The sequence below is a fragment of the Heterodontus francisci genome, chromosome 33, assembly GCF_036365525.1.
Source record: "Heterodontus francisci isolate sHetFra1 chromosome 33, sHetFra1.hap1, whole genome shotgun sequence".
Taxonomy (NCBI): Eukaryota; Metazoa; Chordata; class Chondrichthyes; order Heterodontiformes; family Heterodontidae; genus Heterodontus; species Heterodontus francisci.
In genome coordinates, this window is record NC_090403.1 from 34,026,819 (window position 1) to 34,039,712 (window position 12,894).

General features: G+C 43.4%; 1 protein-coding gene across 2 annotated transcripts in view; it reads left to right on the top strand.

Annotated features, from left to right (window-relative positions):
- The window catches only part of asic2 (acid-sensing (proton-gated) ion channel 2), a 460,127-nt gene that overhangs the window by 291,511 nt on the left and 155,722 nt on the right, over positions 1 to 12,894 (top strand). The gene's annotated exons all lie outside the window — the stretch shown is intronic.

Below are 12,894 nucleotides of genomic sequence, written 5' to 3' on the forward strand. Positions count from 1 at the left end.
TTCACAACCCCTATCACATTCCTTGACAGAATTCTATCTTTTTTTGATTAAATGTGGTGTGGGAACATCTTTCAATATTGTTCTAGAAAAAATGGTTCCTCTTGGGTGGCTGCTTATTATACAAAGCAGTTTTTCATCTCTAGACAGCTAGTTATTCATTTCCCTTTATACTATGGAAAACACAAACCAATAATAAATTGTTTAATTTCTTTCTCCACAATCCTCAGAGTCTGATGAGATCAGATGATCAGGGAAAGAGTCAAAGTAAATTGGCTCTGTCCTGTTTACTTTTCCATCACTGCTGAGCTGATATTTCAAATATGTCCTATTTGTCAAGCCCACACAGGCCAAGCATAGACAGGAATAAAATATTCATTCTTGTAGCTGAGAGAAGCTACATGAGTTACTTATCAATGCCACTAACAGGCAAAAATGGGCTATTTTCTTGCCTTTTGCTAACAATCAGTAACCAGCCTTTGGCTCAATATGGCCAGATAGTCTGTTAGTATTTTCCAGCAACAGCATGCTTTTTACATACACTGAATTTGTTTCTAAAGTTATCAAGTTAATGACCAGTTAAAAAATAATCCTTCAGACGTTAGTTCAAAACAAAATATTTTGGATCAGGGAAGTTTAAGAGAGTTTACGGGATTATTAAACAATGCGTGCTGGATGATGTTATAGACTGAGTGGGCTTAATTTCTGCAGAGCTTCTTCCAACATCTACCAGGCTGTTGGCAAAAGATCCACCCAGTGAAACAGCATAAACACCAATGCTGTTGTTTCTCTGGGTTTCCACGAATCCTCCACCAAAATTATGGCAGAGGATCGGAGAAGCACCAAAGAAATAACTGGTGAGACATTTGGGATCACAAGCAGTATAATCTCTTAAAAAACAAATACTAAGGGGTGACCTGATAGATAATGAAAGGGTTTGGTAAGGTAGACATAGAAAAAATGTTTCCACTTGTGGAACTGGGGGGGCCATAAGTATAAGATAGGCACTAATAAATCCAATAGGGAATTCAGGAGAAACATCTTTACCCAGAGAGTAGTTAGAATGTGGAACGCGCGACTACAGGCCAACATTTATTGCCCATCCTTTATTTCCCTTTAGAAGGTGGTAGTGAGCCGCCTTCATGAACCGTTGCAGCCTGTGTGGTGAAGGTTGTGGCAGTTTTGATACAACTGAGTGGTTTGCCAGGCCATTTCAGAGAGCAATGAAGAGTCAACCATGTTGCTGTGAGTATGGAGTTGCACGTAGGCCAGACTGGGTAAGGGCAGCAGATTCCTTTCCCTTAAGGCCGCTCGTGAACCAGATGGGTTTTTAAACAAAATCTGGTGGTTTCATGAAATAAAAACAGAAAGTGCTAGAAATACTCAGCAGGTCAGGCAGCATCTGTGGAGAGAGAAGCAGAGTTAACGTTTCAGGTCTGTGACCTTACATCAGAATTTTCTGCAGTACTGTGTGCAGTTTTGGTCTCCTTACCTTAGGAAGGATATTATTGCCATAGAGGGAGTGCAACGGAGGTTCACCAGACTTGTTCCCGGGATGGCAGGACTGTCCTATGAAGAGAGATTGGGGAAACTGGACCTGTATTCTCTAGAATTTCAAAGAATGAGAGGTGATCTTATTGAAACCTACAAAATACTTAAAGGTATTGACAGGGTAGATGCAGGTAAGATGTTTCCCCTGGTTGGGGAGTCTAGAACCAGGGGATACAATTTCAAAATAAGGGACCGAGATGAGGAGAAATTTCTTTACTCAGAGGGTTGTGAATCTTTGGAATTCTCTACCCCAGAGGGCTGTGGAAGCTCAGTCGTTGAGTATGTTTAGAGCAAAGATTGACAGATTTCTAAATACCAATGACATCAAGGGATATGGGGATAATGTGAGAAAAAGGCATTGAGGTAGATAATCAGCCATGATCGTATTGAATGGCGGAGCAGGTTTGATGGGCTGAATAGCCTACTCCTGTTCCTATGAAATGTCACAGATCTGAAACATTAACTCTGCTTCTCTCTCCACAGTTATTGCATGACCTGCCGAATATTTCCAACACTTTCTATTTCAGATTTCCAGCATCTGCAGTATTTTGCTTTTATTCTGGTGATTTCACAGTCACTATTTCTGATATGAGCTTAAATTTAAATTTCCTGGATGCTGGGATTTTAATTCTCGCCTCCTGATCATTAGTCGTGGTCTCTTGATCTCTAGCCCAGTAACATGACCACTGCTCTACCATACCTGCCAAGCACATGAGGGAGAAGGATATTTTGATGGGGTTAGATGAAGAGGTGTGGGAGGAGACTCACATGGAGCATAAACATAAGCATGGGCCTGTTGGGCCGAATGGCCTGTTTCCATGCAGTTAATACTTCGTAATACTTTGTATAAGGAGAGAGGAATGATTTACAGTGAACAGCGGTATATACACCACAAATCTAAAGCCTGCCAAATAAACTTTTACAAGACCTGAACCATTTTCAGTGCCGGGCCTCATTTTAATATTCATGGTGAGTAACCCGGGCGCTTGAGGTGCTGACAGGCAGCTCACTGCGGGCGGGACGCGGAGGCGAGAATTCAGGTGGCTTCTCCTTGGATCTGAGCCATCAGTGTCTGATGAAAGGATGGGAAGCCATTGCAGTGGAAGAAGGGTGCAGTCAGTCTGATAGTGGGGTCAGGATGAAGGTTGCCTCATAAACAAACTCACCTTTCATGCTTTCACAGCAACCGGGTTAAGTCACTTCTGCCTCCAGCGGGAGCCTTGGCCACCTATTTCCCAGCCTGGATCAAAATAGCAGTGGACTGGATGTGAGCTGTGGGTCTTTTCAACAATTTTGATCGTAATCACTGTCCTGCCAAAATTCGAGTGGTAAATGGTTTCAAATCAGTCCTGTAGAACATGGGTAGTACTAAAATATTTACAATACAGAGCTATAAATGGAGGTGGTTTCTACCATTGCCCAACAGTAATGGAGACAAATGTTAACTCTGATTGAAATCCTTGAGATAAGCTTAAATACCAGGGTTTCTTTCCCCTTTATTCTGCACAACTCCTGATATTCCAACTGAAATTCAGGGATTTAAGTCTGGAGAAAATTGATTTTTGAAAAATCTGCTGTTGCATGTTAACAAGCTTTTATTAGAATGATGTGGCAGCTGTCAACAAGGGAAAATTAAACAGACCAGGTAACAATGAGCTCATTACTGATTTGGACTTTAAACAGCAATAGATCAGTTAAATTATTGAGGAGAGTCTCCTCTAAACAGGGGCATTGACATTGTTAAATTAACTGGTTTCACCTTGCTGTTGGCAACACGAGAGTTTAGGCAGGCAGCCTGTCACCTGCTGTTCTGTGCTTTCAAACAGTTCATTGTGCATGCGTAACAGCACTTTGAAAAAGTTGGACAGCACTTTATCCAAAGGCACTGTAAACAGATGAGCAGTAAACAGCTTAAAAGGCCCAGTGTACTGCTCATCAGTATGTTTTATTGTCTTCCCTGGGAAATTGAAAATCAGTCTCAATATTTGGCTATTACAGTGTTGATCACAGATAATCAAGAAATTAATTTAAATATGTTTTCAAAGCAAACTGTGTAACCAAACAAAAGTTTAAAGTTTAAACTTGCCATTTAAATGTTGGCTGGAATTTTACGCCCCCCCAAAGAGCGGGAAGGTGGTGGTGATGGGGGGTGCGTAAAATGGAGCGGGAGGCTGGGGGGGGGCCTTCTTGACCTGCTCCCGCTTCCGTCGTCACTTTACGCAGAACAGCGGCAGCAAATAATGGCCCGCCTGCCCCAGCCCAATCAAGGCACTTAAGTGGCCTCTTAACAGCCACTTAAGGGCCTCCGCCTGCCACCAAGGGGATTTTGCCCGTGGCTGGTCGAGCGACCCAGGCCCGAAAGAAGCCGCCTGACAAAAGCAGGCAGCTCTCTGACGGCCTGGGGAGGCCCCTCATGATCGGGCACCCTGTGCCCGACGGAGGGCTGCCCCTGCTGCCACAACCACCCCCCACCCCCCCCAGATGACCACCCTTGCCTTGCCGGGGCCCGACCGATCACCCCTGGTGAGGCAACAAAAGCTTACCTTGGTTCCGGGGTTCCCAGACATCATCTTCACAAAGCTGGGCTACAGTCCCAGCAGTCACCACCGCTCCCGCCTCAGAACAGTTAAAGGCCGGGGAACCACAAAATGCGGGTTGGATCCCCAGGCCAGATGAAAGCGGGCTCGCCACCAACTCTGCAGTCGGTGAATGGCTCCCACCCACCGAGCGAAAAATCCCGGCCGTTATATCTGTTTTCAAAACTTGGAATTGATTTTACACTCACACATGCACACGCAAGTATTTTGAGTCTAATGCCACAGAACAAACAACCGACATTTCAACATCCAGAAACAACTGTTCCAGTGAATCAGGCTCTGCAATTTTGCTGCATCACCTAACGCCCCATGTTTTCTATCGGGTATGCTGGACCTCCCACCGGTAAAAGTGGCCCAGAAGGTGGCAATGTCAAATCAGTAGGGGCCAACCCTATGGCCACCCTGTGCATCAGCTCTTGGCCAATGGCCAGCATTGCCAGCCAAGCAATGCACAGCTGTTGAAAATAGCCATGAGCTATATTGTTGCACAGCTGGGCAGCACTGACCAGCATTTTAAACAGCTAATCAACAAACAGTGTAAAAGCCCTATGTGTTGCTTAGCCTATCTTCCTCTTCAGTATTTTGGAACATGTGCAATACTGACCATACCAGACTGCCCCCGTCCCAGATTATCATCATCTTTGGGGAATCTATCTAAATCATTCATGATATGCAGATTGCACTGTATCAATCCTCATTTATTGTATAGATTCTTCATTAATACAATATAAGTGTATGTTATTTATGGTATAATAGCTGAATTTAGTTATGTTTTATGACTACTATCCATATATGTATTAAAATATGGAGATATTAATCCTTGGGAGGAGTATTTAAGTTCAAGTAAAGTATATTCGTTTGTTTAGAATACCATCTTGTAATTTCTATGTGATTCTATTGTCATGCAGTCCCCCACCTGCCAAGAATGAGGCATGTTAAATTTGTCATATGAACATTGATTTTAAACTGTTGCTGAAGTGAAGAAATGACTTGTTTGAAGATTACCAGACACTGGGCTGGAAGGACATTTGCATACTAAGAGACGCTGCTTGTGGAGACAAAAGGCTATTCTCTACTCCAATTAACCCAAATGGATTTTGGTCACCAGACATTGAAGGTGTAAGGAAACGCATTCCAGGCCTTGCTAAGGTGATACATTCCACAGAACCTGGACTGGTTAAACCAGCTGGTCACATGACTGACTAGCTGGTCCAGGCTTTTTGAACGAGCCACAGGACAGTTTGAATTCAGAAGGCAGTGTGCAACTGAAGCTGAAACAAGCAAGTCTCTCGCCTGGCTGTCTCTCTCTCTCTCTCTCTCTCTCACTTTTTCCCCAAGTCACCGGACCCACAGAAGACAGGTAAACCTGAAGAGTCAAAAGACTCCTACATCAGAGCAAATTGAAGTGTGAACTAGACCCCAACGAATTGCAAGACTTACCGGCAACCAAAGACTCCACATTGAACGTAAAGGACTGTAACTGCCAGATATTTCCTCAGACTTTCCGCCTTTATTCCTTCTACTTTTTCTGTCTCTATCTGCGCATGCATGCCAGCATGGTCCTGTCGCATATTCATAGTCGTTAACCGAATTAGAGTTTAAGATTAATAAACTTCTACCTTTCTTGTTAAAATCTAAGGAAACCTGTTTGATTTTTTTGCCTTACAATTGGAGCAGTGAACAAAGATTCACTAAGGGCGAGCTAAAAACACGGTGTTTCAAAATTAAACACTGTTACGGTTAAACCAGGCAAAGGCTGAGAGTGACCCCCTAGATCCCTTCTCACCTGGTCGTAACATTATGCAATGTAGAAGCTTAACATGCTTCTTCGAATATTCCAATTTCTTATCCTGAGGATGTTGTGTGTTGCTAAGGTACAGTTCCACGGCTTCTGATACCTCATGAAAGTGACTATTCATCACTTGAGCCCAGATAGTAAGGGGGGATTATAACATGCTGACACACTGGAGCTGGAGTGCCCAGGAGCACACAGGAAACCTGGAAGTCTGGGTTTCCCTGAATGCTGTGGAGATTTAACTCCACAACATGTGTAATTCTGTCATTGACAGGCTTGGCTTCCAGTTGACGGGGAGTATTCTGGAGGATGCCACAGGACCAGGTAGGCCTGTTCTCCAAGCCTGGGGGAGTGCAAACCTTTACCCCTGGTTTGTATGGCAGGAGTTCTGATGGTGGGGAGCCTGGGGGACTGAGTGGAAGCATTCCTGCTTTCCAGGCCCACAAGGAGCGCTGTGAAGGCGCTTACGTTGCCTCCGATGCTGTCCTCCCTTTGCTGCAGTGCTGGGAAATCAGACCGACCACAGTTAAACCGACAAAGCGGGTTAAATCTCAGGCTTCCAGCCTAATTAACATATTTAAAATGCCATACTGCCTCCTGGGAGTGGGTTGGCTGCCTGTTCCTTGTCCTGCCTCAGTATAACCCGGATTAGCGTCAGCTTCACGACATGGTTCCACCTTTTACCCCTTTAGCCACCACTCCCCCCCCCCCTCCTCCCTCCCCCACCCCTGCCGGCTACACCTAATCCCACCCATTCACCCATGATAAAACTCCCCCCTAAGTATTAGCAGTATATTTGACTGGAGGGGCGTTACAACTGAACTCAACCAGCCACAAACATGCACTTTCTAGTAGATTTCAGTGGATAGTGGACAAGAGCGGTACCCCGAGCTGATTTCTTGTACTCTCTAGTTTGAGGGCACTGGAATGCTGTGTGCCTTTTTCAGCTGGCTGAAACCTGGCTGAACATAGATCAGTGATTGAGTTCATAAACTACCAGTTCCATATAAATTCTGTACCAAATTTGTCAGTCCATTAATCCAGATTTATTGCGATTCATACTCATATATGGTAATAAGCAGTTTTAACACACTTACAATGTAGGTATGCTAATTATTTGTTGTGTAAGTTTAATATTATAACTCATGAAAATTGTAGTAGTTTTATCAATGGTCATTAAATATAGGTTGTCATTAGTGCCTACTTGTAGATGAGCTGTGTTATAATCTATTGTGTCTGTGTATAATGTTTCTGGATTCTGAGAATGAGCATCTGGGCCTGATTGAGATATACCCAGTATAACAACCTGGCCATGATATGGCCATTCTGGCTGGACTGTGATGTATGTGCTCAGTCTGACTGTCTGAGTTCTGCCAACAGATAGCTATAGATTAACTTGATTTTGCTATTTGAAATCCATATGGATTTACCCAATTATCTTCCATAGTTTTGGTGGAACATCTGTGGAAACATCTGGAAGTTTCCAAGAATCTCCCACCAAAAATGATGGTGGATGATCAAGGGAACCCCTTAGAAAATTCAACCCCGTAGTATTTAGTCAGGTCTGTGACGAGCAGTGTGAATTTTCTTTGAGCTACAGATCAGCCATGATCCAATTGAATGGTGGACCAGGTTTGAGGGGCTGAATGGCCTACACCTGTTCCTGTGTTCTTTGGCTGCATGTCCATAACGTGCTCTTAACCAAGGAGAATTTTGCAAGTTCTGAAGCATGATGCATTAAGTGTTACGGTTACACAAGATTTATGCAATTTTGCTAATGATGGGACGACATAATCTATTTAAGTCAAAAGAAAAATAGTGCAGATCTGGAAATCGGAAACAAAATCAAAAGGCTGTAAATACAGCAGCTCTGGAGAGGGAAACAGAGTTAATGTTTCAGGTTGGTGACCTTTCATCAGAACTGGAAGAAGTTAGAGATTTAGCAGTTTCTAAGCAAGTCCAGAGCTGGGATAAATGGTGGAGTGGGGGTTGGGGCAGGTGATGCTGAATGTGATGAGGGGGAGGAAGGAACAAAAGGGTTCAGGTGAGGGACAATTTAGAACGTTAAAGAGAAAGGACAAGGCAATAGTGTAGGGTAGTGATATGGGTAATGATAACCAAAATGTGTCAGGAAGGGACAGAGCATACAAACACCAGCAAATAGGGTCAGAGTAGGGAAAAATGGTAAAAGAGACTGACTTAGAGGCTCTTTATCTGCATGAATGCAGCATTCATAACAAGATAGATGACTTATTTGCACAAATAGAAATAAATGGATATGATCTGATAGCCATTATAGGGACATGGTTGCAAGGTGACCAAGGCTGGGAACTGAATATTCAAGGATATTTGACATTTCAAAAGGATAGGAAGAAAGGAAAAGGAGGTGGGATAATTTTATTAATAAAGGATGAGATCAGTACAGTAGTGAGAAATTATCTTGGCTCAGAAGATCAAGAGGTAGAATCAGTTTGGGTGGAGATCAGAAATAGCAAGGGGAAGAAGTCACTTGTGGGGGTAGTTTATAGGCCACCCAACAGTAGCCACAGTGTAGGACAGAGTATAAATCAAGAAATAACGATGGCTTGTAAGAAAGGTACTGCAGTAATCGTAGGCAATTTTAATCTTCAGATAGATTGGACAAATCAAATTTGCAAAGATAGCTTTGAGGACTAGTTCATAGACTGTATTTGGGACAGTTTCTTAGAACAATACATCGTGGAACCAACCAGGGACAGGCTATTTTAGATCTGGTAATGTGTAATGAGACAGGATTAATTAATGATATCATAGTAAAGGATCCTCTAGGCAAGAGTGATCATAACATGATTGAATTTCACATTCAGTTTGAGGGTGAGAAACTTGGGTCTGAAACTATTGTCTTAAACTTAAATAATGGTAATTACAAGGGTATGAAGACAGAGTTGGCTAAAGCAGACTGGTAAAATAGGTTAAAAGGTAAGACAGTAGATAAGCAGTGGCAGCTTTAAGGAGATACTTTATAACTCTTAAAAAAGATATATTCAGTTGAAAAATACTCTACAAAAGGGATGAACCATCCGTGGCTAACTGAGGAAGTTAAGGATGGTATCAAATTAAAGAAAAGGCTTACAATGCCGCAAAGATTAGTGGTAGGCCAGGAGATTGGAAAAATTTGAGAAATCAGCAAAGGATGACTAAAAAAAAGGGAAATTAGAATATGAGAGTAAATTAGCAAGAAATATAAAAACAGATAGTAAGAGCTTCTACAAATATATAAAAAGGAAGAGAGTAGCTAAAGTAAGTGTTGGTCCCTGAGAGGATGAGACTGGGGAATTAATAATGGGAAACAAAGAAAAGGCAGAGACTTTGAACAAATATTTTGTATCTGTCCTCACAGTAGAAGACACTAAAAGCATCTCAAGAATAGTAGAGAATCAAGGGGAAAATGAGAGGGAGGAACTTAAACAATGGCTATCACTAGAGAAAAAGTATTAGGAAAACTAATGGGACTAAAGGCTGACAGGTCCCCTGGACCTGATGGCCTGCACCCGAGGTTCTTAAAAGAAGTGGTTGCAGAGATAGTTGATGCATTGGTTGTAATCTTCCAAAATTCCCCAGATACTGGAAAGGTCCGAATGGATTGGAAGACCGCAAATGTTATCACTTATTCAAGTAAGGAGGGAGACAGAAAGCAGGAGACTATAGGCCAGTTAGCCTAACATCAGTCATTGGGAAAATGTTGGAATCCAGTATTAAGGAAGCAGTAGCAGGACATTTAGAAAATCATAGTCAAGCAAAGTCAATGTGGTTCTATGAATGGGAAATCATATTTGACAAATTTATTAGAATTCTTTGAGGATGTAATGAGCAGGGTGGATAAAGGGGACCAGTAGATATAATGTATTTGGATTTGCAAAAAGCATTCGGTAAGGTGTCGCATAAAAGGTTACTGGATAAGATAAGAGGTTACTGGACAATATATTAGCATGGATAGAGGATTGGGGAACTAACAGGAAACAGAGAGTCAGGATAAATTGATCATTTTCAGAATGGCAAACTGTAACTTTTGGAGTGCCACAGGGGGGATCCGTGCTGGAGCCTCAACTATTTACAATTTATATTAATGACTTGGATGAAGGGACCGAGTGTATTGTAGCCAAATTTGCTGACGATGCAAAAATAGGTGGGAAAACAAGTTGTGTGGCGCATACAAGGAGGATATAGATAGGTTAAGAGAATGGGCAAATATATGGCAAATGGAGTATAATGTGGGAAAATGTAACGTTATGCACTTTGGCGGGAAGAATGGAAAAACAGAAGATTGTTTAAATGGAGAGAGATGACAAAATGCTGCAGTACCGATAGATCTGGGTGTCCTCGTATATGAATCACAAAATGTTAGCATGCAGGTACTGCAAGTAATTAGGAAAGCAAATGGAATGTTGGCCTTTATTGCAAGGTGGGACGTGTGGAGAATAAAAGTAAGGAAGTCTTGCTATAACTGTACAGGGCATTGGTGAGACCACACCTAAAGTACTGCATACAGTTTTGGTCTCCTTATTTAAAGCGGCATATACTTGCATTGGAGGCAGTTCAGAGAAGATTCACTGGGTTGATTCTTGGAATAAAGGGTTTGTCTTATGAGGAAAGATTGAGCAGGTTGAGCCTATACTCATTTGAGTTTAGAAGAGTGAGAAGTGATCTTATTGAAACATCTAAGATTTTAAGGGGGCTTGACAGGGTAGATGCTGAGAGGGGGAATCTAGAACCAGGGGGCACAGTTTCAGATTAACAAGTCTTCCATTTAAGATGGCGATGAGGAGGAATTTCTTCCCTCAGACAGTTGTTAATCTTTGGAATTCTCTTCCCCAGAGAGCAGTGGAGGATGGATCATTGACTATATTCAAGGCTGTATTTTTGACAGATTTTTGATCCACAAGGGAGTCAAGGATAATGGGGGAACAGGCAGGAAAGTGGAGTCTGGAACTGGATTTTCTTTATTTAATGATAGTATTTATGTATAATATGCTACATTATGACACATTGTCATCTCGCTACTGTGATTTTTTAAAGTGAGTAGCAGTAATGAGCTATATGTGTTAGTATGTGTGAAGCATGGGTGAGCAGCAACAATGGATTTTAAGTGCGATATGATTGTGCAAATATATACAAATGTGACAGACCTTTATCCACATTCACAAAAGTGTAACAAACACGTGATTGAAGATGGTACAAATTACTATATTCATATCTCTGTAACCTCCTCCAGGCTGATGACCCTCTGATAGCTCTTGCATTCCACCAATACTGGACTTTACATCCCTGACATACTTCATCCCACTATTGGTGACTGTGACTTCAGCTGCCTGGATCCGAAGCACTAGAATTCCTTCCCTAAAATGCTCCATCTCTCTAACTCTCTCTTTTAAGATGCTCTTTAAAGCCAATGGGCAGGATTTTCCCCATGGACATCGGAACCCCGACGTTCGTATCAAATGGATATCAGAAGCTTGCACTGGGCTGAATTTTACAGACCGTCCTGATATCTGGGGTCATGGCGAGGTGGGGGGAGTGGTACTGGAAAATACCTCCGGGAGAGGGCCGCCACGCACCCCGACACCGGGAAGGCCTGGCCCGATATTGGTGGCAGCGGTGAGGCCTCATGGCGGCCCCCCCCACCGCTTGGCGACAGGACCGCCATTTAAGTATTTAAATTAAATAAAATCAGTGCATTAATGAGACCTATGCTCCCACTGTCTGTCCTGATGCGATCTTCCTGCCGCTGCCGACACTCCTGTGCCTTTGGAACTGAGGCAGAACACTGGTGGGGATGGGGTAGGAGATACGTTTCTCAGTGAGGTGCGGGATGGGGGGAGAGCAGGGTCAAAGTAATAGCATTGGTGTAGAGGATGGTGGGAAGCGTTATAGTTTGAAGTTTATGTACTTGGGGGGAGGGGGGTAGGAAGGTCAGGTGGACAATTTAAGTGTTTGGGGGGGAGGAGAGGGCAAGTAATTAATTTAATTGTTATGGGGGCTGGGAGAAGGGCAGAATAAATGTATTTAATTTTTTTATTAAATGTCTTTTTAAATATTTAAATGGAATGGTAAAGCTCAAAGCCCTTTAAAAATGGCATCAGCAGTTGACACCATTGCCGGCGACGGACAGCCCACACCCTCCACATCATCACGGCGGGGGGGGGGGGGGTGTGGCTGGCCTGCACTGGCTATTTAAATGAGCTGCCATGTTTAATATCATGTTTAATTTGGCGGTGGGCATATAAATTTGAGCAAGCTGTGTGGGAAACAGTCACCATGCAGTGATTTTCCCTGAATTGAGGGCGAACCCGCCATCCAATTAAGGATTGAGGGCAGATTCTCAAAGCCGCAGAGCCAATAGGAGGCCCTGCAGCACTGAAGAAGCAGAAGCTTGCCTCTTCCTTAGCAGCTGGGCCACCACTGAGGCCAGGTAGGTGGGGAGGGCCTCAAAGCCTGCCTGGAGCGCTCGCCCCCTGGTCTGCCACTGGATGACTGCCTCTAGGCAGCTGGTTTAGTCCCCAGTGCCTCAGGGGTGGGGGTGGGCCTCTGGCAGGGCTTAATTGGTCTTCATTCAGTGGCTATCTGCTGCTTGTGCTGGTAGTCCTGCCATCCCCCACCCCACCTCCGGGAAAATGGCCCGAGGCAGGGTGGTGCCGGTAAACTGGCACACCAGCCAGTGGCACGAAACCCTGCACCTGTCTACCTCCGCGCTCACTTGCATTGGGGCCTAAAAATCCAGCCCTCTATCTTTGACTTACTGGTCACCTACTGTCTCCTTCTTTGGCTCGGTCTCTGATTATGCTCCAGTGAAGCACTTTGAGACGTTTTTCTATGTTAAAGGTGCTGTGTAAGTTATATATAATATGCAGAGCAGATGAGAGAATAATCACCCCAGTTAATGTTAAAAATTGGAGAAGGAATAAAACATCTGTTCAA